At 43.6% G+C, this 22,508-nt stretch overlaps 2 pseudogenes; one reads left to right on the top strand and one right to left on the bottom strand.

The window, feature by feature from the left end:
* Window positions 1–16,597: 16,597 nt before the first annotated feature.
* LOC147982067 (polyubiquitin 11-like) lies at window positions 16,598–17,273 on the top strand (annotated as a pseudogene).
* Window positions 17,274–18,126: 853 nt separating this feature from the next.
* Window positions 18,127–20,055, bottom strand: LOC147982066 (polyubiquitin 11-like; annotated as a pseudogene).
* Window positions 20,056–22,508: the final 2,453 nt, after the last annotated feature.

The following is a 22,508-nucleotide window of genomic DNA, read 5'->3' as shown; positions in this document are numbered from 1 at the left end:
TTATGATAAGAGCAAAGGAGTGTTCTAAAGAAACTAGAGAAGCTCCCCATGATTTGTGCACACATAAGAATTTTTGTATTTGGATACAAAGTGCACAAAATAGGATCATAGCTCCCCCAAAATCAATAGAAACTTACAACAAGTGCAAGAGAGCATATAGGAAACTAAGCCTAGTACTTACAACAAACACATGGTTGAGCAACAAGTAAGAGAGGCAACTTAAGAGTGGGCTCAACCAAAATGATGTGTGTGAGTCAAGGCAATGCACTTGAGAAGACTAATGTACGGTGAGCATTAAGCATCAATGAAGTCTTGAAAGATTGAGGCAACACAGTGCAAGGCCTATCATTCCCACACACAACAAGCAAATGGGTTCACAAGCTTACTAATAAGCATATAGAGAACCTATGCTTGTGACAACCCGCGGTGAAGATAGAAGATGAAAGGCGCGTCAAGACGAGGGATGCCAATTAAGATGGCAAAAACCTCGTAAAGATAAGCATGAGGAAAATAATCTTCACCACACAAGAGCGCATCAAGATGCAACGATAGAAGACACGCACTCAAGGCAAAAGCTTTCACGAAGCCACCAAAGAAATAACATAAGAAAGACAAGGTGGACGTGAAAGAAAGGATATCATCTAGATATGCAACTTCTCTCAAGTGTATAAGATTCTAGGTAGACAAAATCATGATGATATATATCTACAAAGAAGGATGTACACCCGAAATAGTTACAACACGAAGGAACAAGATATCAAAAAGGAAGTCATGCATATACTAATAAGATATTTGCTTGGAAGCATATCACATGGCTAGATATGGTCTTATTGAAGGAAATATGCCCTAGAGGCAATAATAAAGTTATCGTTTATTTCCTTATATCATGATAAATGTCTATTATTCATGCTAGAATTGTATTAACCGGAAACATAATACATGTGTGAATACATAGACAAACAGAGTGTCACTAGTATGCTTCTACTTGACTAGCTCGTTAATCAAAGATGGTTATGTTTCCTAACCATGGACAAAGAGTTGTTATTTGATTAACGGGATCACATCATTAGGTGAATGATCTGATTGACATGACCCATTCCATTAGCTTAGCACCCGATCGTTTAGTATGTTGCTATTACTTTCTTCATGACTTATACATGTTCCTATGACTATGAGATTATGCAACACCCGTTTACCGGAGGAACACTTTGTGTGCTACCAAACGTCACAACGTAACTGGGTGATTATAAAGGTGCTCTACAGGTGTCTCCAAAGGTACATGTTGGGTTGGCGTATTTCGAGATTAGGATTTGTCACTCCGATTGTCGGAGAGGTATCTCTGGGCCCTCTCGGTAATGCACATCACATAAGCCTTGCAAGCATTGCAACTAATGAGTTAGTTGTGAGATGATGTATTACGGAACGAGTAAAGAGACTTGCCGGTAACGAGATTGAACTTGGTATTGAGATACCGACGATCGAATCTCGGGCAAGTAACATACCGATGACAAAGGGAACAACGTATGTTGTTATGCGGTCTGACCGATAAAGATCTTCGTAGAATATGTAGGAGCCAATATGGGCATCCAGGTCCCGCTATTGGTTATTGACCGGAGACGTGTCTCGGTCATGTCTACATTGTTCTCGAACCCGTAGGGTCCGCACGCTTAAGGTTTCGATGACAGTTATGTTATGAGTTTTGATGTACCGAAGGAGTTCGGAGTCCCGGATGAGATCGGGGACATGACGAGGAGTCTCGAAATGGTCGAGACGTAAAAATCGATATATTGGACGACTATATTCGGACATCGGAAAGGTTCCGAGTGATTCAAGTATTTTTCGGAGTACCGGAGAGTTACGGGAATTCGCCAGGAGAAGTATTGGGCCTTATTGGGCCATACGGGAAAGAGAGAGGGGCTGCCTAGGGCAGGCCGCGCGCCCCCCAAGGCCTAGTCCGAATTGGACTAGGGGGAGGGGCGGCGCCCCTTCCTTGTTTCCTACTGCTACTACATGGAAGGACTCCTAGTTGGACTAGGAAAGGGGAATCCTACTCCCGGTGGGAGTAGGACTCCCCTAGGCGCGCCATAGAGAGGGCCGACCCTCCCCTCCTCCACTTCTTTATATACGGGTGCAGGGGGCACCCCATAGACACACAAGTTGATCCACGTGATCATATTCTTAGCCGTGTGCGGCGCCCCCTGCCACCATAGTCCTCGATAATATTGTAGCGGTGCTTAGGCGAAGCCCTGCGACAGTAGTACATCAAGATCCTCACCACGCCGTCGTGCTGACGGAACTCTTCCCCGACACTTTGCTGGATCGGAGTCCGGGGATCGTCATCGAGCTGAACGTGTGCTAGAACTCGGAGGTGCCGTAGTTTAGGTGCTTGATCGGTCGGGCCGTGGAGACGTACGACTACATCAACCAAACGCTTCTGTTGTCGATCTACAAGGGTACGTAGATCACACTCTCCCCTCTCGTTGCTATGCATCACCATGATCTTGCGTGTGCGTAGGAAAATTTTGAAATTACTACGTTCCCCAACAGTGGCATCTGAGCCTAGGTTTTATGTGTTGATGTTATATGCACGAGTAGAACACAAGTGAGTTGTGGGCGATATAAGTCATACTGCTTACCAGCATGTCATACTTTGGTTCGGTGGTATTGTTGGACGAAGCGGCCCGGACCAACATTACGCGTACGCTTACGCGAGACCGGTTCTCCCGACGTGCTTTGCACATAGGTGGCTTGCAGGTGACAGTTTCTCCAACTTTAGTTGAACCGAGTGTGGCTACGCCCGGTCCTTGCGAAGGTTAAAACAGCACCAACTTGACAAACTATCGTTGTGGTTTTGATGCGTAGGTAAGATTGGTTCTTGCTTAAGCCCGTAGCAGCCACGTAAAACTTGCAACAACAAAGTAGAGGACGTCTAACTTGTTTTTGCAGGGCATGTTGTGATGTGATATGGTCAAGACATGATGCTAAATTTTATTGTATGAGATGATCATGTTTTGTAACCGAGTTATCGGCAACTGGTAGGAGCCATATGGTTGTCGCTTTATTGTATGCAATGCAATCGCGTTGTAATGCTTTACTTTATCACTAAGCGGTAGCGATAGTCGTGGAAGCATAAGATTGGCGAGACGACAACGATGCTACGATGGAGATCATGGTGTCACGCCCGTGATGATGGTGATCATGACGGTGCTTCAGAGATGGAGATCACAAGCACAAGATGATGGCCATATCATATCACTTATATTGATTGCATGTGATGTTTATCTTTTATGCATCTTATCTTGCTTTGATTGACGGTAGCATTATAAGATGATCTCTCACTAATTATCAAGAAGTGTTCTCCCTGAGTATGCACCGTTGCGAAAGTTCTTCGTGCTGAGACACCACGTGATGATCGGGTGTGATAGGCTCTATGTTCAAATACAACTGGTGCAAAACAGTTGCACACGCGGAATACTCAGGTTATACTTGACGAGCCAAGCATATACAGATATGGCCTCGGAACACGGAGACCGAAAGGTCGAATGTGAATCATATAGTAGATATGATCAACATAGTGATGTTCACCAATGAAACTACTCCATCTCACGTGATGATCGGACATGGTTTAGTTGATTTGGATCACGTAATCACTTAGAGGATTAGGGGGATGTCTATCTAAGTGGGAGTTCTTAAGTAATATGATTAATTGAACTTAAATTTATCATGAACTTAGTCCTGGTAGTATTTTGCAAATCATGTTGTAGATCAATAGCTCGCGTTGTTGCTTCCCTGTGTTTATTTTGATATGTTCCTAGAGAAAATTGTGTTGAAAGATGTTAGTAGCAATGATACGGATTGGATCCGTGATCTGAGGTTTATCCTCATTGCTGCACAGAAGAATTATGTCCTTGATGCACCGCTAGGTGACGGGCCTATTGCAGGAGCAGATGCAGACGTTATGAACGTTTGGTTAGCTCAATATGATGACTACTTGATAGTTTAGTGCACCATGCTTAACAGCTTAGAATCGGGACTTCAAAGACGTTTTGAACGTCATGGACCATATGAGATGTTTCAGGAGTTGAAGTTAATATTTCAAGCAAATACCCGAGTTGAGAGATATGAAGTCTCCAACAAGTTCTATAGCTAAAAGATGGAGGAGAATCGCTCAACTAGTGAGCATGTGCCCAGATTGTCTGAGTACTACAATCGCTTGAATCAAGTGGGAGTTAATCTTCCAGATAAGATAGTGATTGACAGAATTCTCTAGTCACCATCACCAAGTTAGTAGAACTTCGTGATGAACTATGATATGCAAGGGATAACGGAAACGATTCCCAAGCTCTTCGTAATGCGGAAATTGATGAAGGTAGAAACCGAGAAAAACATCAAGTGTTGATGGTAGACAAGACCACTAGTTTCAAGAAAAGGGCAGAGGGAAGAAGGGGAACTTCAAAAAGAACATCAAGCAAGTTGCTTCTCAAGTGAAGAAGCCCAAGTCTGATCCTAAGCCTGAGACTAAGTGCTTCTACTGCAAAGGGACTGGTCACTGGAAGCGGAACTACCCCGAGTGATTGGCGGATAAGAAGGATGGCAAAGTGAACATAAGTATATTTGATATACATGTTATTGATGTGTACTTTACTAGTGTTTATAGCAACCCCTCAGTATTTGATACTAGTTCAGTTGCTAAGATTAGTAACTCGAACGGGAGTTGCAGAATAAACAGAGACTAGTTAAGGGTGAAGTGATGATGTGTGTTGGAAGTGGTTCCAAGATTGACATGATCATCATCGCACACTCCCTATACTTTCGGGATTAGTGTTGAACCTAAATAAGTGTTATTTGGTGTTTGCGTTGAGCATAAATATGATTTGATCATGTTTATTGCAATATGGTTATTCATTTAAGTAAGAGAATAAATTGTTGTTCTGTTTACATGAATAAAACCTTATATGGTTACACACCTAATGAAAATGGTTCGTTGGATCTCGATCGTAGTAATACACATATTCATGATATTGAAGCCAAAAGAAGCAAAGTTAATAATGATAGTGCAACTTATTTGTGGCACTACCGTTTAGGTCATATTGGTGTAAAGCGCATGAAGAAACTCCATGCTGATGGGATTTTGGAATCACTTGATTATGAATCAGTTGATGCTTACGAACCATGCCTCATGGGCAAAGATGACTAAGACTCCGTTCTCCGAAACAATGGAGCGAGCGACAGGTTTGTTGGAAATCATACATACTGATGTATGTGGTCCGATGAATAGGCTCGTGGCAGGTATCATTATTTTCTAATCTTCACAGATGATTTGAGCAGATATGGGTATATCTACTTGATGAAACATAAGTCTGAAACATTTGAAAAGTTCAAAGAATTTCAGAGTGAAGTGGAAAATCATCGTGACAAGAAAATAAAAGTTTCTACGATATGATCGCAGAGGTAAAATATTTGAGTTATGAGTTTGGCCTTCAATTAAAACAATGTGAAATAGTTTCACTACTCACGCCACCTGGAACACCATAGTGTAATGGTGTGTCCGAACGTCATAATCGTACTTTATTAGATATAGTGCGATCTATGATGTCTCTTACCGATCTACCACTATCGTTTTGGGGTTATGCATTAGAGACAGCTGCATTCACGTTAAATAGGGCACCATCTAAATCCGTTGAGACGACACCGTGTGAACTGTGGTTTGGCAAGAAACCTAAGCTGTCGTTTCTTAAAGTTTGGAGTTGCGATGCTTATGTGAAAAAGTTGAAGGAAATATGCCCTAGAGGCAATAATAAATTTATTATTTATTTCCTTATATCATGATAAATGTTTATTATTCATGCTAGAATTGTATTAACCGGAAACATAATACATGTGTGAATACATAGACAAACAGAGTGTCACTAGTATGCCTCTACTTGACTAGTTCGTTAATCAAAGATGGTTATGTTTCCTAACCATAGACAAAGGAGTTGTTATTTGATTAACGGGATCACATCATTAGTTGAATGATCTGATTGACATGACCCATTCCATTAGCTTAGCACCCGATCATTTAGTATGTTGCTATTGCTTTCTTCATGACTTATACATGTTCCTATGACTATGAGATTATGCAACTCCCGTTTGCCGGAGGAACACTTTGGGTGCTACCAAACGTCACAACATAACTGGGTGATTATAAAGGAGCATTACAGGTGTCTCCAAAGGTAGATGTTGGGTTGGCGTATTTCGAGATTAGGATTTGTCACTCCGATTGTCGGAGAGGTATCTCTGGGCCCTCTCGGTAATGCACATCACATAAGCCTTGCAAGCATTGCAACTAATGAGTTAGTTGCGGGATGATGTATTACAGAACGAGTAAAGAGACTTGCCGGTAACGAGATTGAACTAGGTATTGGATACCGACTATCGAATCTCGGGCAAGTAACATACCGATGACAAAGGGAACAACGTATGTTGTTATGCGGTCTAACCGATAAAGATCTTCGTAGAATATGTAGGAGCCAATATGGGCATCCAGGTCCCGCTATTGGTTATTGACCGGAGACGTGTCTCGGTCATGTCTACATTGTTCTCGAACCGTAGGGTCCGCACGCTTAACGTTACGATGACAGTTATTATGAGTTTATGCATTTTGATGTACCGAAGGTTGTTTGGAGTCCCGGATGTGATCACGGACATGACGAGGAGTCTCGAAATGGTCGAGACATAAAGATTGATATATTGGAAGCCTATATTTGGATATCGGAAGTGTTCCGGGTGAAATCGGGATTTTACCGGAGTACCGAGAGGTTACCGGAACCCCCCGGGAGCTAAATGGGCCTTAGTGGGCTTTAGTGGAAAGGAGAAAGGGGCAGCCCAAGGTGGCCGCGCGCCTCCCCCCTCCCCTAGTCCTATTAGGACTAGGAGAGGTGGCCGGCCCCCCTCTCTCTCTTTCCCCCCCTTGAGGATTCCTATTCCAACTAGGATTGGGGGGGAATCCTACTCCCAGAGGGAGTAGGACTCCTCCTGGCGCGCCCCAAGGCTGGCCGCACCTCTCCCCCCTTGCTCCTTTATATACAGGGGCAGGGGGCACCTCTAGACACAATTGATCCCCGTGATCGTTCCTTAGCCGTGTGCGGTGCCCCCTGCCCCCTGCCACCATATTCCACCTCGATCATATCGTTGCAGTGCTTAGGCGAAGCCCTGCGTCGGTAGAACATCAAGATCGTCACCACGCCGTTGTGCTGACGGAACTCTTCCCCGACGCTTTGCTGGATCGGAGCCCGGGGATCGTCATCGAGCTATACGTGTGCTAAGAACTCGGAGGTGCCGGAGTAACGGTGCTTGGATCGGTCGGATCGGGAAAACGTACGACTACTTCCTCTACGTTGTGTGATCGCTTCCGCAGTCGGTCTGTGTTGGTACGTAGGCAACACTCTCCCCTCTCGTTGCTGTGCATCACCATGATCTTGCGTGTGCGTAGGAAAATTTTGAAATTACTACGTTCCCCAACAGTGGCATCCGAGCCTAGGTTTTATGGTTTGATGTTATTTGCACGAGTAGAACACAAGTGAGTTATACTTTGGTTCAGTGGTATTGTTGGACGAGACGACCCGGACCAACATTACGCGTACGCTTACGCGAGACCGGTTCCCCCGACGTGCTTTGCACACAGGTGGCTTGCGGGCGACTGTCTCTCCAACTTTAGTTGAACCGAGTGTGGCTACGCTCGGTCCTTGAGAAGGTTAAAACGGAGTCTAATTGACAAACTATCGTTGTGGTTTTGATGCGTAGGTGAGATTGGTTCTTGCTTAAGCCCGTAGCAGCCACGTAAAACTTGCAACAACAAAGTAGAGGACGTCTAACTTGTTTTTGCAGGGCATGTTGTGATGTGATATGGTCAAGGCATGATGCTGAATTTTATTGTATGAGATGATCATGTTTTGTAACCGAGTTATCGGCAACTGGCAGGAGCCATATGGTTGTAGCTTTATTGTATGCAATGCAATCGCGATGTAATGCTTTACTTTATTACTAAACGGTAGTGACAGACGTGGAAGCATAAGATTGGCGAGACGACAACGATGCTACGATGGAGATCAAGGTGTCGCGCCGGTGACGATGGTGATCATGACGGTGCTTTGGAGATGGAGATCAAAAGCACAAGATGATGATGGCCATATCATATCACTTATATTGATTGCATGTGATGTTTATCCTTTTATGCATCTTATCTTGCTTTGATTGACGGTAGCATTATAAGATGATCTCTCACTAAATTATCAAGAAGTGTTCTCCCTAAGTATGCACCGTTGCCAAAGTTCGTCGTGCCCAGACACCACGTGATGATCGGGTGCGATAAGCTCTACGTCCATCTACAACGGGTGCAAGCCAGTCTTTGCACACGCAGAATACTCAGGTTAAACTTGACGAGCCTAGCATATGCAGATATGGCCTCGGAACACAGAGACCGAAAGGTCGAGCGTGAATCATATAGTAGATATGATCAACATAACGATGTTCACCATTGAAAACTACTCCATCTCACGTGATGATCGGTTATGGTTTAGTTGATTTGGATCACGTGATCACTTAGAAGATTAGAGGGATGTCTATCTAAGTGGGAGTTCTTAAGTAATATGATTAATTGAACTTTAATTTATCATGAACTTAGTCCTGGTAGTATTAGCATATCTATGTTGTAGATCAATAGCTCGCGTTGTTGCTTTCATATGTTTATTTTGATATGTTCCTAGAGAAAATTGTGTTGAAAGATGTTAGTAGCAATGATGCGGATTGGATCCGTGATCTGAGGTTTATCCTCATTGCTGCACAGAAGAATTATGTCCTCGATGCACTGCTAGGTAACAGACCTATTGCAGGAGCAGATGCAGACGTTATGAACGTTTGGCTAGCTCAATATGATGACTACTTGATAGTTTAGTGAACCATGCTTAACGGCTTAGAATCGAGACTTCAAAGACGTTTTGAACATCATGGACCATATGAGATGTTCCAGAAGTTGAAGTTAATATTTCAAGCAAATACCCGAGTTGAGAGATATGAAGTCTCCAACAAGTTCTATAGCTAAAAGATGGAGGAGAATCGCTCAACTAGTGAGCATGTGCTCAGATTGTCTGGGTACTACAATCGCTTGAATCAAGTGGGAGTTAATCTTCCAGATAAGATAGTGATTGACAAAATTCTCTAGTCACCATCACCAAGTTAGTAGAACTTCGTGATGAACTATAATATGCAAGGGATAACAGAAACAACTCCCAAGCTCTTCGTGATGCTGAAATCAAACGAATGTAGAAATCAAAGAAAACATCAAGTGTTGATGGTTGACAAGATCACTAGTTTCAAGAAAAGGGCAGAGGGAAGAAGGAGAACTTCAAGAAGAACACCAAGCAAGTTGCTGCTCAAGTGAAGAAGCCCAAATCTGATCCTAAGCCTGAGACTAAGTGCTTCTACTGCAAAGGGATTGGTCACTGGAAGCGGAACTACCCCAAGTGATTGGCGGATAAGAAGGATGGCAAAGTGAACATAAGTATATTTGATATACATGTTATTGGTGTGTACTTTACTAGTGTTTATAGCAGACCCTCAGTATTTGATACTAGTTCAGTTGCTAAAGATTAGTAACTCGAAACGGGAGTTGCAGAATAAACAGAGACTAGTTAAGGGTGAAGTGACGATGTGTGTTGGAAATGGTTCCAAGATTGATATGATCATCATCGCACACTCCCTATAATTTCGGGATTAGTGTTGAACCTAAATAAGTGTTATTTGGTGTTTGCGTTGAGCATGAATATGATTTGATCATGTTTATTGTAATACGGTTATTCATTTAAGTAAGAGAATAAATTGTTGTTCTGTTTACATGAATAAAACCTTTTATGGTTACACACCCAATGAAAATAGTTCATTGGATCTCGATCGTAGTGATACACATAATCATAATATTGAAACCAAAAGATGCAAAGTTAATAATGATAGTGCAACTTATTTGTAGCACTGCCGTTTAGGTCATATTGGTGTAAAGCGCATGAAGAAACTCCATGCTGATGGGCTTTTTGGAATCACTTGATTATGAATCAGTTGATGCTTGCGAACCATGCCTCATGGGCAAGATGACTAAGACTCTGTTCTTTGGAGCAATGGAGCGAGCAACAGATTTGTTGGAAATCATACATACTAATGTATGTGGTCCGATGAATATTGAGGCTCGCGACAGATATCATTATTTTCTGATCTTCATAGATGATTTGAGCAGATATGAGTATATCTATTTGATGAAACATAAGTCTGAAACATTTGAAAAGTTCAAATAATTTCAGAGTGAAGTGAAAAATCATCGTAACAAGAAAATAAAGTTTCTACAATCTGATCGTAGAGAAGAGTATTTGAGTTACGAGTTTGGCCTTCAGTTAAAAACAATGTGAAATAGTTTCACTACTCACGCCACCTGGAACACCGCAGCATAATGGTATGTCCGAATGTCATAACCATACTTTATTGGATATAGTGCAATCTATGATGTATATTACCGATCTACCACTATCGTTTTGGGGTTATGCATTAGAGACAACTGCATTCACGTTAAATAGGGCACCATCAAAATCCGTTGAGACGACGCCTTATGAACTGTGGTTTGGCAAGAAACCAAAGTTGTCGTTTCTTAAAGTTTGGGGTTGTGATGCTTATGTGAAAAAGTTTCATCCTGATAAGCTCAAACCCAAATCGGAAAAGTGCGTCTTCATAGGATACCCTAAAGAAAATGTTGGGTACACCTTTTATCACAGATCCGAAGGCAAAATATTCGTTGCTGAGAATGGATCCTTTCCAGAGAAGGAGTTTCTCTTGAAAGAAGTGAGTAGGAGGAAAGTAGAAAACTTGATAAGGTAATTGTACCTTCTCCCTTATTGGAAAGTAGTTCATCACAAAAATCTGTTCTTGTGACTACTACACCAATTAGTGAGGAAGCTAATGATGATGATCATGTAAACTTCAGATCAAGTTACTACCGAATCTCGTAGGTAAACCAGAGTGAGATCCGCACCAGAGTGGTACAGTAATCCTGTTCTGGAGGTCATGTTACTTGAACATGACGAACCTACGAACTATGAGGAAGCGATGATGAGCCCAGATTCCGCAAAATGGCTTGAAGCCATGAAATCTGAGATGGGATCCATGTATGAGAACAAAGTATGGACTTTGGTTGACTTGCCCGATGATCGGCAAGCAATTGAGAATAAATGGATCTTCAAGAGGAAGACGGACGCTGATAGTAGTGTTACTATCTACAAAGCTAGAATTGTCGCAAAAGGTTTTCGACAAGTTCAAAGTGTTGACTACGATGAGAGTTTCTCACTCGTATCTATGCTAGAGTCTGTCCGAATCATGTTAGTAATTGCCGCATTTTATGAAATCTGGCAAATGGATAAACAAAATTGCATTCCTTAATGGATTTGTTAAAGAAGAGTTGTATATGATGCAACCAGAAGGTTTTGTCAATCCGAAAGGTGCTAACAAAATGTGCAAGCTCCAGCGATCCATCTGTGGACTGGTGCAAGCATCTCGGAGTTGGAATATACGCTTTGATGAGTTGATCAAAGCATATAGTTTTATACAGACTTGCGGTGAAGCCTGTATTTACAAGAAAGTGAGTGGGAGCAATACAGCATTTCTGATAAGTATATGTGAATGACATATTGTTGATCGGATATAATGTATAATTATTCTGTAAAGGATAAAGGAGTGTTTGAAAGGAGTTTTTCAAAGAAAGACTTCGGTGAAGCTGCTTACATATTGAGCTCCAAGATCTATAGAGATAGATCAAAATGCTTGATAAGGTTTTTCAATAAGTACATACCTTGACAAGATTTTGAAGTAGTTCAAAATGGAGCAGTCAAAGAAAGAGTTCTTGCCTGTATTACAAGGTGTAAAGTTGAGTAAGACTCAAAGCCTGACCTCGGCAGAAGATAGAAAGAGAATGAAAGTCATTCCCTATGCCTTGGCCATAGGTTCTATAAAGTATGTCATGTTGTATACCAGATCTATTGTATACCCTGCACTGATTAAGCAAGGGAGTACGATAGTGATCTAGGAGTAGATCACTGGACAGTGGTCAGAATTATCCTTTGTGAGATAAGGATATGTTTCTCGATTATGGACATGACAAAAAGGTTCGTCGTAAAAGGTTACGTCGATGCAAGTTTTGACACAGATCTGGATGACTCTAAGTCTCGATCTAGATACATATTGAAAGTGGGAGCAATTAGCTAGAGTAGCTCCATGCAGAGCATTGTAGACATAGAATTCGCAAAATACTTACGGATCTGTATGTGACAGACCCGTTGACTAATATTCTCTCACAAGCAAAACATGATCACACCTTAGTACTCTTTGGGTGTTAATCACATAGCGATGTGAACTAGATTACTGAATCTAGTAAACCCTTTGGGTGTTGGTCACATGGCGATGTGAACTATGGGTGTTAATCACATGATGATGTGAACTATCGATGTTAATCACATGGTGATGTGATCTAGATTATTGACTCTAGTGCAAGTGGGAGACTGAAGGAAATATGCCCTAGAGGCAATAATAAAGTTATTATTTATTTCCTTATATCATGATAAATGTTTACTATTCATGCTAGAATTGTATTAACCGGAAACATAATACATGTGTGAATACATAGACAAACAGAGTATCACTAGTATGCCTCTACTTGACTAGCTCGTTAATCAAAGATGGTTATGTTTCCTAACCATAGACAAAGGATTGTTATTTGATTAACGGGATCACATCATTAGTTGAATGATCTGATTGACATGACCCATTCCATTAGCTTAGCACCCGATCGTTTAGTATGTTGCTATTGCTTTCTTCATGACTTATACATGTTCCTATGACTATGAGATTATGCAACTCCCGTTTGCCGGAGGAACACTTTGGGTGCTACCAAACGTCACAACGTAACTGGGTGATTATAAAGGACCATTACAGGTGTCTCCAAAGGTAGATGTTAGGTTGGCGTATTTCGAGATTAGGATTTGTCACTCCGATTGTCGGAGAGGTATCTCTGGGCCCTCTCGGTAATGCACATCACATAAGCCTTGCAAGCATTGCAACTTTGCGGGATGATGTATTACAGAACGAGTAAAGAGACTTGCCGGTAACGAGATTGAACTAGGTATTGGATACCGACGATCGAATCTCGGGCAAGTAACATACCGATGACAAAGGGAACAACGTATGTTGTTATGCGGTCTGACCGATAAAGATCTTCGTAGAATATGTAGGAGCTAATATGGGCATCCAGGTCCCGCTATTGGTTATTGACCGGAGACGTGTCTCGGTCATGTCTACATTGTTCTCGAACCGTAGGGTCCGCACGCTTAACGTTACGATGACAGTTATTATGAGTTTATGCATTTTGATGTACCGAAGGTTGTTCGGAGTCCCGGATGTGATCACGGACATCACGAGGAGTCTAGAAATGGTCGAGACATAAAGATTGATATATTGGAAGCCAATATTTGGATATCGGAAGTGTTCCGGGTGAAATCGGGATTTTATCGGAGTACCGGGAGGTTACCGGAACCCCCCGGGAGCTAAATGGGCCTTAGTGGGCTTTAGTGGAAAGGAGAAAGGGGCAGCCCAAGGTGGCCGCGCGCCTCCCCCCTCCCCTAGTCCTATTAGGACTAGGAGAGGTGGCCGGCCCCCCTCTCTCTCTTTCCCCCCCTTGAGGATTCCTATTCCTACTAGGATTGGGGGGGAATCCTACTCCCAGAGGGAGTAGGACTCCTCCTGGCGCGCCCCAAGGCTGGCCGCACCTCTCCCCCCTTGCTCCTTTATATACAGGGGCAGGGGGCACCTCTAGACACAATTGATCCCCGTGATCGTTCCTTAGCCGTGTGCGGTGCCCCCTGCCACCATATTCCACCTCGATCATATCGTTGCAGTGCTTAGGCGAAGCCCTGCGTCGGTAGAACATCAAGATCGTCACCACGCCGTTGTGCTGGCGGAAATCTTCCCCGAGGCTTTGCTGGATTGGAGCCCGGGGATCGTCATCGAGCTGTACGTGTGCTAAGAACTCGGAGGTGCCGGAGTAACGGTGCTTGGATCGGTCGGATCGGGAAAACGTACGACTACTTCCTCTACGTTGTGTGATCGCTTCCGCAGTCGGTCTGCGTTGGTACATAGACAACACTCTCCCCTCTCGTTGTTGTGCATCACCATGATCTTGCGTGTGCGTAGGAAAATTTTGAAATTACTACGTTCCCCAACAAAAGTTTCATCTCGATAAGCTCAAACTCAAATCGGAGAAATATGTCTTCATAGGATACCCAAAGGAGACAGTTGGGTACACCTTCTATCACAGATCTGAAGGCAAGACATTCGTTGCTAAGAATGGATCCTTTCTAGAGAAGGAGTTTCTCTCAAAAGAAGTGAGTGGGAGGAAAGTAGAGAACTTGATGAGGTAACTGTACCTGCTCCCTTATTGGAAAGTAGTTCATCACAAAAATCTATTCCTGCACCCCGTTAAACATTTGCAAAATCCTCAAAAACCTAATAGAAAAAAAGTTACGGGGCTTTTAAGATCTAGAGTGGAAAAAATTGAAAAATATTCAAACAGTGGGCAAACTGTGGTCAAACAATGGTCAAACTAATTATTCTAGAATATTAGTGTTAGTAAATAATTATTTTAGTTATTTCAATTTTGGTCAAATCTGGTCAAACTGTGGTCAAACTGTGGTCAAACTGTGGTCAAACAATGGTCAAACTAATTATTCAAGAAATATTAGTGTTACTAAATAATTATTGTTTTCTAAAACAATAGTTTCAAACTCAAACAGTGAAATGTGTCACTTCATGCTCAAGCAAAATTCCTGAAGGTTAATAGGATTGACATCTTACTATTGTTAGGAAAACAACAAGTGCAGACTCGGAAACGAAGGAGAATAGAACCTGAAAGTTAAGCGTGCTCGGGCTGGAGTAGTGAGAGGGATGGGTGACCGGTCGGGAAGTTAGATGATTTGGAATGAGTGATCCACACTTGAGCAGTTAAGAGAGGTGATTAGAGACTAAATCATCAAATAATTCAGAAAAATTAAAAATAAAAAAAAACAAAAAAAATTCCAAAATTTTCAAAAAAAAAATTCAAAACAAAAACCTTTAGTACCACACCAACCGGTACTAAAGGCCCCCCGTACCAGGGCGCGAGCTCACGCCACGTGGTGGCACTTTAGCGCCGGTTCGTGCCGAACCGGTACTAAAGGGGGGGGGCCTTTAGTGCCGGTTCCATAACCGGCACTAAAGGCCCTTACAAACCGGTACTAATGGTCCGTTTTCTACTAGTGTATCCAAAAGAACATGCAATTATTGTGTTATGATTATCGATATTAAGATGGCACAGATAAAAAAGATGTATAATTAACCACGTAAATTGATCGCACTGTGTACGTGGAAAGGAGAAAAAGGAGATTGTTCTTGGTGAAGCTACATAAAACCCGCATTTCTTGATCAGTTTCTTGAGAGCTCTTTTACGGTACCGGGTAATGAATACGGGCCCTCCATTCTGGAAGATCCAACGACCCAAAGAGATATATACTGTTGGAATTGGTTTAGCAGTATAAAGACTGCACTACTCGATCAACGTAAGCGGTATATGTGATTTGAGGGCAACTCGGGAAGATTTTTAAGTTTCAGCTCATCAGATTGAGGCGCCCCACGCATTCTCCCTCGGCGAGCCGATCTCTCGTCCCTTCCTCAGCCAGCCTGTGCTCGTGGATCAGGCGCTCGGCGGCATGGCGCAGGTCTCGGCAGTCGGCACCCGACGTCTCGTGCCTACACCGGATGTGAGGGCAGAATGGCGCAGCTTCTCTTATTCGGCAGGCCGGATGTGAGGTACCCTCATCCCACAGGTGACAGGCGCTGACGGATAATTTAGTGTTCACCTTTGTAGAGAGTTGGGTCCAATGCAAATTCAGGTTTTAAGCTGCACTACTTGGTTCAGGCTGTTGGCAATTTCAGTGATGGGTTTGTTATTTCCTAGCAGCGGCAGCTAGCCCCTTGGAAGAAAGTTTTTGTCATCACTCAGTTTCTACGATGCAGCCAAATATGGATAACTGAACTTCTAATCCGTAACAAGGCGGCGGACGTTCGAGGCCTGTTGGAAGGTTACGGATTTGTGAGGCTACAAGAGGAGCATGCAGACAGCTAGATATGGATGGAGTGAACTAGCACTGCGGCGGTGAGGGGGAGTTAGATGGCCGGGGCGTGCAATATGGGAGACGGCGCGTCTGGATTGAGTCGGCGGCGTTTTCTCTCGACAGTCGATAGCCATGACAGATTCCAGATACAAACTAATAAGAGTTTGGTTTTCTTTTAATGTGAAAAATTAGAGGTCTAAAATACCCTCAAGAATTGAACGGTGAGATTAGGTATATACTGCTCCCTTTTCCGCAGCAGTATAGAGTACCATAAAAAAGCTCTTCTTAGAATGGTTGATTATTTATTATCGTTGTTCCGCACAGCGCTTCAAATAGAAAAAGTGTCTAAAAATTAATTGGTCGTGGTTTGCCTTTCATTCAGGATGCATATCTATGTCAAGAACCCGATCGGCAGGGCGATCCGCCTCAGGGTCCATGCATCAGACACCTTGTATAGCGTCAAGGCAAAGATACAGGAGCAATACCACCTCGTCTTTGACGGGGCACAACTAGAGGACAACCGCACGCTAGCCGACTATGAAATCGAACATGAATCTACGAGATTGACCTCCAAGAGAAGATGCAGATATTTGTGACATAGATACCGGCTGGCAGGACCATGCCCCTCGAGGTCGATAGCCTTGACACTGTCGGCAGCCTCAAGGCCAAGATCGAGTACATGGATGGTTTTCCCAAGGGCCAGCAGTGCCTCATCTTCGCCAATAATCGTCTAAACGACGACGACCTCACCTTGGCTGACCACTACATCTCGAAGGACTCCACCCTCCTTCTAGTCCTCCAGCCGCTTAGTCCGCGAGTAGGTGCTATGATGCGCATCTTCCTCACCAAGCAGGGTGGGAAGACCCTCACCCTGGGGTTCCAAGCTCAGACACTACGGATAGTATCAAGGTGAAGATCTACGAGAAGGATGGCACTCGCCCGATACAGCAGTACCTCCTCTTTAACGGGAAGAACCTGCATGGTAACAACACCATGGCGGACCACGGCATTAAGACGGAGTCTACCCTTGATTTGGTGCTCTGCCAATGTGGTTGCTGAGATGCAAGGCTTGCCATAACAGCCACCAGTTTTATATTGGTGCATTCTAACTTCCAGTAGGGCTGTGCCTTACCATTATTCCAGTATCGCTCCACTCTTGTTCATTTCCAGCAGTTGTGTGCTATAATACTCCTATATCAGTAAAACTATCTGTGCCTCGAGTAGTTCTTTTTATCTATCAAAGCAAGAAAAAAAACCAACTATTAAGAGCCCATGGGTCTGATTGAGAAGTTCCTTTGTTTATCCATGTTTGCATCTATGCTCCCACAGTCAAAATTGAGTGGAAGTAACATGAATCCTAACACCGTCACTGCATGTTTTCTAGATAGAGGATTATCTATCACAATCTTGTTCCAAATTGGACTGGAAATCAGAGTTGGAGCCAAGTCTTGTCAATATCTCTCGTAGCAAAATATGAAGATATATGTTCCAAATTAGAAGTTTTTTTTTACTAAAGACAATCAATCAGAAGAATATAACTATTTGAGTATTCAATAATAGTTTTTCTACAGTGTTGTACTTCCTGTCTTGGCAACTGAAAAATAGATATATATCTCTTTGGGCCGTTGGATCTTCCAGAATGAAGGGCCCGTATTCATTACCCGGTACAGTAAAAGAGCTCTTTCTTGAGGAACGAACCAAGAGAGACCCAAAGACTCTTAATAGTAGTTTTTTTTTCTTGATAGATATCAAGAACTACTACAATACTAAATGTCAGTTTTATTAATAACACACAACTACGGAAAGAAGGAACAAAAGTGAAGCAATACTAAGGTATTAGAACGATGAAAGCACAAGCACCACTACTGGAAGTCAAAAGTAAAACTGGTTGTTGAACAGCAGGCCGTGCATCTCAGCAACCACAGAGGCACATCACCAAATGAAGAGTAGCCTCCCTCTGAACGTTGTAGTCAGCCAGGGTGCGCCCATTCTCCAGATGCTTTCCAGCAAAGATGATGCGTTGTTGTCTCGGGCGAGTGCCATCCTTCTCGTAAATCTTCATCTTGAGACTGTCAATAGTGTCCAAGCTCCCGACCCCATCAAGGGTGTGGGTCGTCTCCCCATCTAGCGCCTTCACATAGATATGCATTATCGTAACTCTTGGAGTACACGGCTGGAGGACGAGAAGGAGGGTGGACTCCTTCGAGATGTTATGGTCGGCCAAGGTGCGGTTTCGTCCTGCAGCTGCTTGCCAGCGAATATGAGGCGCTGCTTACTCAATCTTGGTTTCCACGTTGTTGATGGTGTCTAGGCTTTCAACCTCGAGGGCGATAGTCCTGCCAAACAACGTCTCTGTCACGTAGATTTGCATCTTCTTCTGGAGGTCGAGTATGCATTCGTGCCCGATGCCGTAATCGGCCAGTGTGAGGTTGTCATCTAGCTGCACCCCACCGAAAAAGAGGAGGTATTGTTCTTGGATCTTCCGTATAGGGTGTCTGATGGGTGGACCCAGGGGCGGATCCAAGACAAAAATGTCCCGGTGTCCATGTGTATATCACATACTTTTGGTCTTTTGACGGTCAACCAATGTTATATGTAAATGTAACGTATACTAAAAAAATAATCTTTCTTTTTTGCAAAAAGGCATAAGGGCATGGCACTAAAATTGAAATACTCCACGTAATGAAGTGGTATACTTTTTTTTTGCGGGTAGTGAAGTGTTATACTTGAAATACTACTCCCTCTGTCCCATAATATAAAAGTGTTTTTGACATTACACTAGTGTTAAAAACGCTCTTATATTATGTGACGGAGAGAGTAGTCGATTAGGAAAGGTGGACATCAAATTACAGAAAAATCCAAACTATGAAAACAAATATCATGATCATATAGAGCTAAATTATTTATAGAAAAAATAAACTAATCAAGTATATTGATTGAGTTACGGAGGAAGCAAGAATTAAGAAGGAAAAACCCAAATTATAGAGACACGCATAATAGGGAGGTTGATGCATGAAACGTTGTACTACCTCTTTTTTTAAAATTATCTAGTGATCTATACTACTCCAGTACAGTATTGTAGGGGCGTGGTGGCTTGGTACTTGGCTGCATTCATGCCTCGCTCGCACGCGTCACTGTGTCGCTGGGCGCTGGCCGAAGGGGCCACTAGATGGGCCGCGCTTGAGTAGCTTTAGCCGGTGTCCATCTGTTTTTTTTACCGGTGTCACAGCTATATATGCGCTGTATATCTCTACTTCTAATAAAACAGTTGGTAGTCTCGTTTTCAGATTTTTTTTGTCACATCTTTCATGGGTTTTTTTGTACCTCCTCCCACCTCACACTGAACCGCCACGAACCGAAAAAACCTCGTACCAAGGCCCTCACCCGCCCCCACGCACTCCAGGACCTAACCTCCGATCGCACCCAAGACAAGCCAAGTAAATAAAATCTACGAAAATTAACCAACGAAAAGAAAACCAGCGGAAAAAAATTGGCCACGACTTGCATGCACGCACGGTGCCCTCGAGCGAGAACCTCTCTCACGCACAACTCGATCCTAGCTCGTCTCCCCTTCTCCGCCGCCGCCGCCCGCATCCCACCCCTTTCCTTCGTCCTTGGAAAAAAATTATATGAGACCAGGTCTCACGATTAGCAGATGAGACCCGTCCTGATGGATGACACGTGGCATTTTTCACAAATCACAAAGCATCTCCCACCCCCACTTAAAATCAGGGGGGAGAGAGATTAGATGCTTTGTGATTTGTGAATGCCACGTGTCATCTATCAGAATGGGTCTCACGTGAGACCTGGTCTCATAGAATTCTTTACCTTCGTCCTTCATGCCCTCCCCACCTCCTCTCCTACCACCGCTCCTCCGCTCCGGCCCGGACCATCCTCATGCTTCCGCAGCTGCAGCCGCCTGCTCTCCAGACCTTGGAGCACCGCGGACGTGCTACCACCATGGTGGGGACGAGGCAGAGTATGTCGCGGCGGCGACGACGAGCAACGCGAACGCGCTACCTCCTCCGCTGCGGCCCCTCCGCACCATCTGCCGCCTCCGCCGACCTTAACGGGCATGCCCTGGTTGAGGCCCCCAAAATTCGGATGACGGCGCTGAGGAGATAGCGTAACCCCAGGGCAGGGCGTAGCGACCGGCGAGGCGCGCCTCAAGGGCGTGGCCCCCGATTCGTGGGTCGACAGCGCCTCAAGGATGTGGCGGTGCTGCGGCAAGCGAGGAGCGCCACTGCCGTTCGCACAAGATCCGCCATCTCGTCTCTGCGACTTGACCGCCGCCGGCGGTCTGCGCTCCACTGTCCGCATCCGAACTCGCCAGAGCCGCGGTGCCCCATGAACCGCCCGCCTCCCCCATTTCGTTTCCGTTTGATGGTAGTGACGACGACGACCAAGGTAGGCCCTTTCCTCCTCCCACTCTTTCTCTATCTCTATCTTCCTGCACCCTTCTCCCTAGGACAATATATTTGGGGGCGGAGCCTAGGGTAGCAGATGCCAGGGCGTGCATCAGTTGGGCAAGCCAGGGAGCTGCGTGCGTGCATGCTCTGTGTGTGCGTTCTTGTTGCGTGATGATGCAACACATGTTTTTTCTCCGAATATAGTTCTCTCATTCTTGTATATGTGGTAGTTCTCTGCATGCAGTGTGGTGGCATGGTAGAGAGGGGAAGCAGATGGAAAACTGGCAGCGGCTCTATCTGCGGGTAGCATGATGGAGAGGCTAGGGAGCAACAAATGTTGTATTGATCACTTTTTCTGTCATCTTTGTTTGCACTAATATGTAACTTTCGCCTGATCAGGGGATACTGCAAAGAGCACGAGCAAAACATTGATAGGAGGTCTTTTCGGCGATTCTCCCAGAATCGCCCCCCTCCCCAGCTTCTCCCAGAATCGTCACTTTATAATTTTTTTTACAATCCTATCTAGTTAAGGTCTAATTAGTTAGGATTGTAAAAAACATATGGAGTGGTGATTCTGGGAGAAGCTGGGGAAGGGGGCGATTCTGGTAGAATCGCCCAAAAGAACTGGCCCCTACAATGAACTATCAAGGCATGTCTAATCTGAACTGAAATATATGTACGGCACACAAAGCAAGCAAACAGCCGTCAAGGCAACGAGCATGCCATGTGGTGCGTGGAGCTATGCCTTGTGCGTCCAGGACAAAATCGACAGTATGCTAATATCACTACGACCCAAGCCTAATCTGTCTATGTGAATTCAGATATACAAAAGGCACAAGAAGCAAGTAAACAACTGTCAAGGCATGCTCGTGGAGGCCATGTGGAGGGATGGCTTGTGCACCCGGGAGCGAATTGATGGTATGTTCACGTCAGACAGCCTCCTATTTATATTCATATTCATGTTATTCTTTGTTCATCGATTGGGTTAGTGCACTACTTCACATACCAAGATATATTGGTTGGACATCATTTTTCTATATAATGGGAGACATGTATCTATACTTCTAAAGGTATCTTCTACAGTATGATGTGTACACAACTGTGAGAGACATGCTATGCGAGTCAATTAGGGATGCCGAATTTCCCTATAAGCTTTGTAGTTTACAACATACATAAGTTGTATTTCAAGGGGGGTCAACCAGATAATTTTGCTATTTCTAAAGGTATCTTTTTATTTTGATTGTTACTATCATATATTCTCACAAATTTTGCTGAACCAACGTTTTTGACATTTTCAATACCTTTTGATTGGCTATTTCTTTGAAGATTGAACTATGAAAAGGATAAAGGAGAAATATTGTTTAGCATGGTATGATATAATGTACCATTTCAGTCATGTGTATCCAATCATATAGAGACGAGAAAAGTGTTCTTTATTTGCTTCTTTATGGGATCCCAGAATTTGGCTATTTTTGTTCTCACTGGTTAGAAACAGAGGGAGTATATATATAGAAAATTGTGGATACCAGACCTGTTGGGTGATGTGCAGATACTATGAACTCCTACAAGTTCTTCCAATTAACGTGTTGTGTTATTGCATTCTAATTTGTTCGGTACAGACGCTGCAATCAACTGGGAGCTACAAGCTTTCCTTTTTCTTTACCATTGCTTTTCCACTACAATTGTTGTTCTTCATTACAGTTGATTTTTTATTTCCCAGATGAAGTATGCCTTTTGTTCAGTCCTATGGAGTTAACAAATTGATCTACAACTACGCGATTTAGAAACTCAAAGGAGCATCAAGGTCGAAGAATTTCTTGGAGATGGCTATATTCCCTAGATCACTCGATCGATCAAAATTTTCCTTACAAAAATTATCTTATCA

Source organism: Triticum urartu, chromosome 3A, assembly GCF_056163025.1.
Source record: "Triticum urartu cultivar PI428250 chromosome 3A, HENAU_Tu73, whole genome shotgun sequence".
Lineage (NCBI taxonomy): Eukaryota > Viridiplantae > Streptophyta > Magnoliopsida > Poales > Poaceae > Triticum > Triticum urartu.
This window is presented reverse-complemented; position numbering and strand designations above follow the sequence as displayed.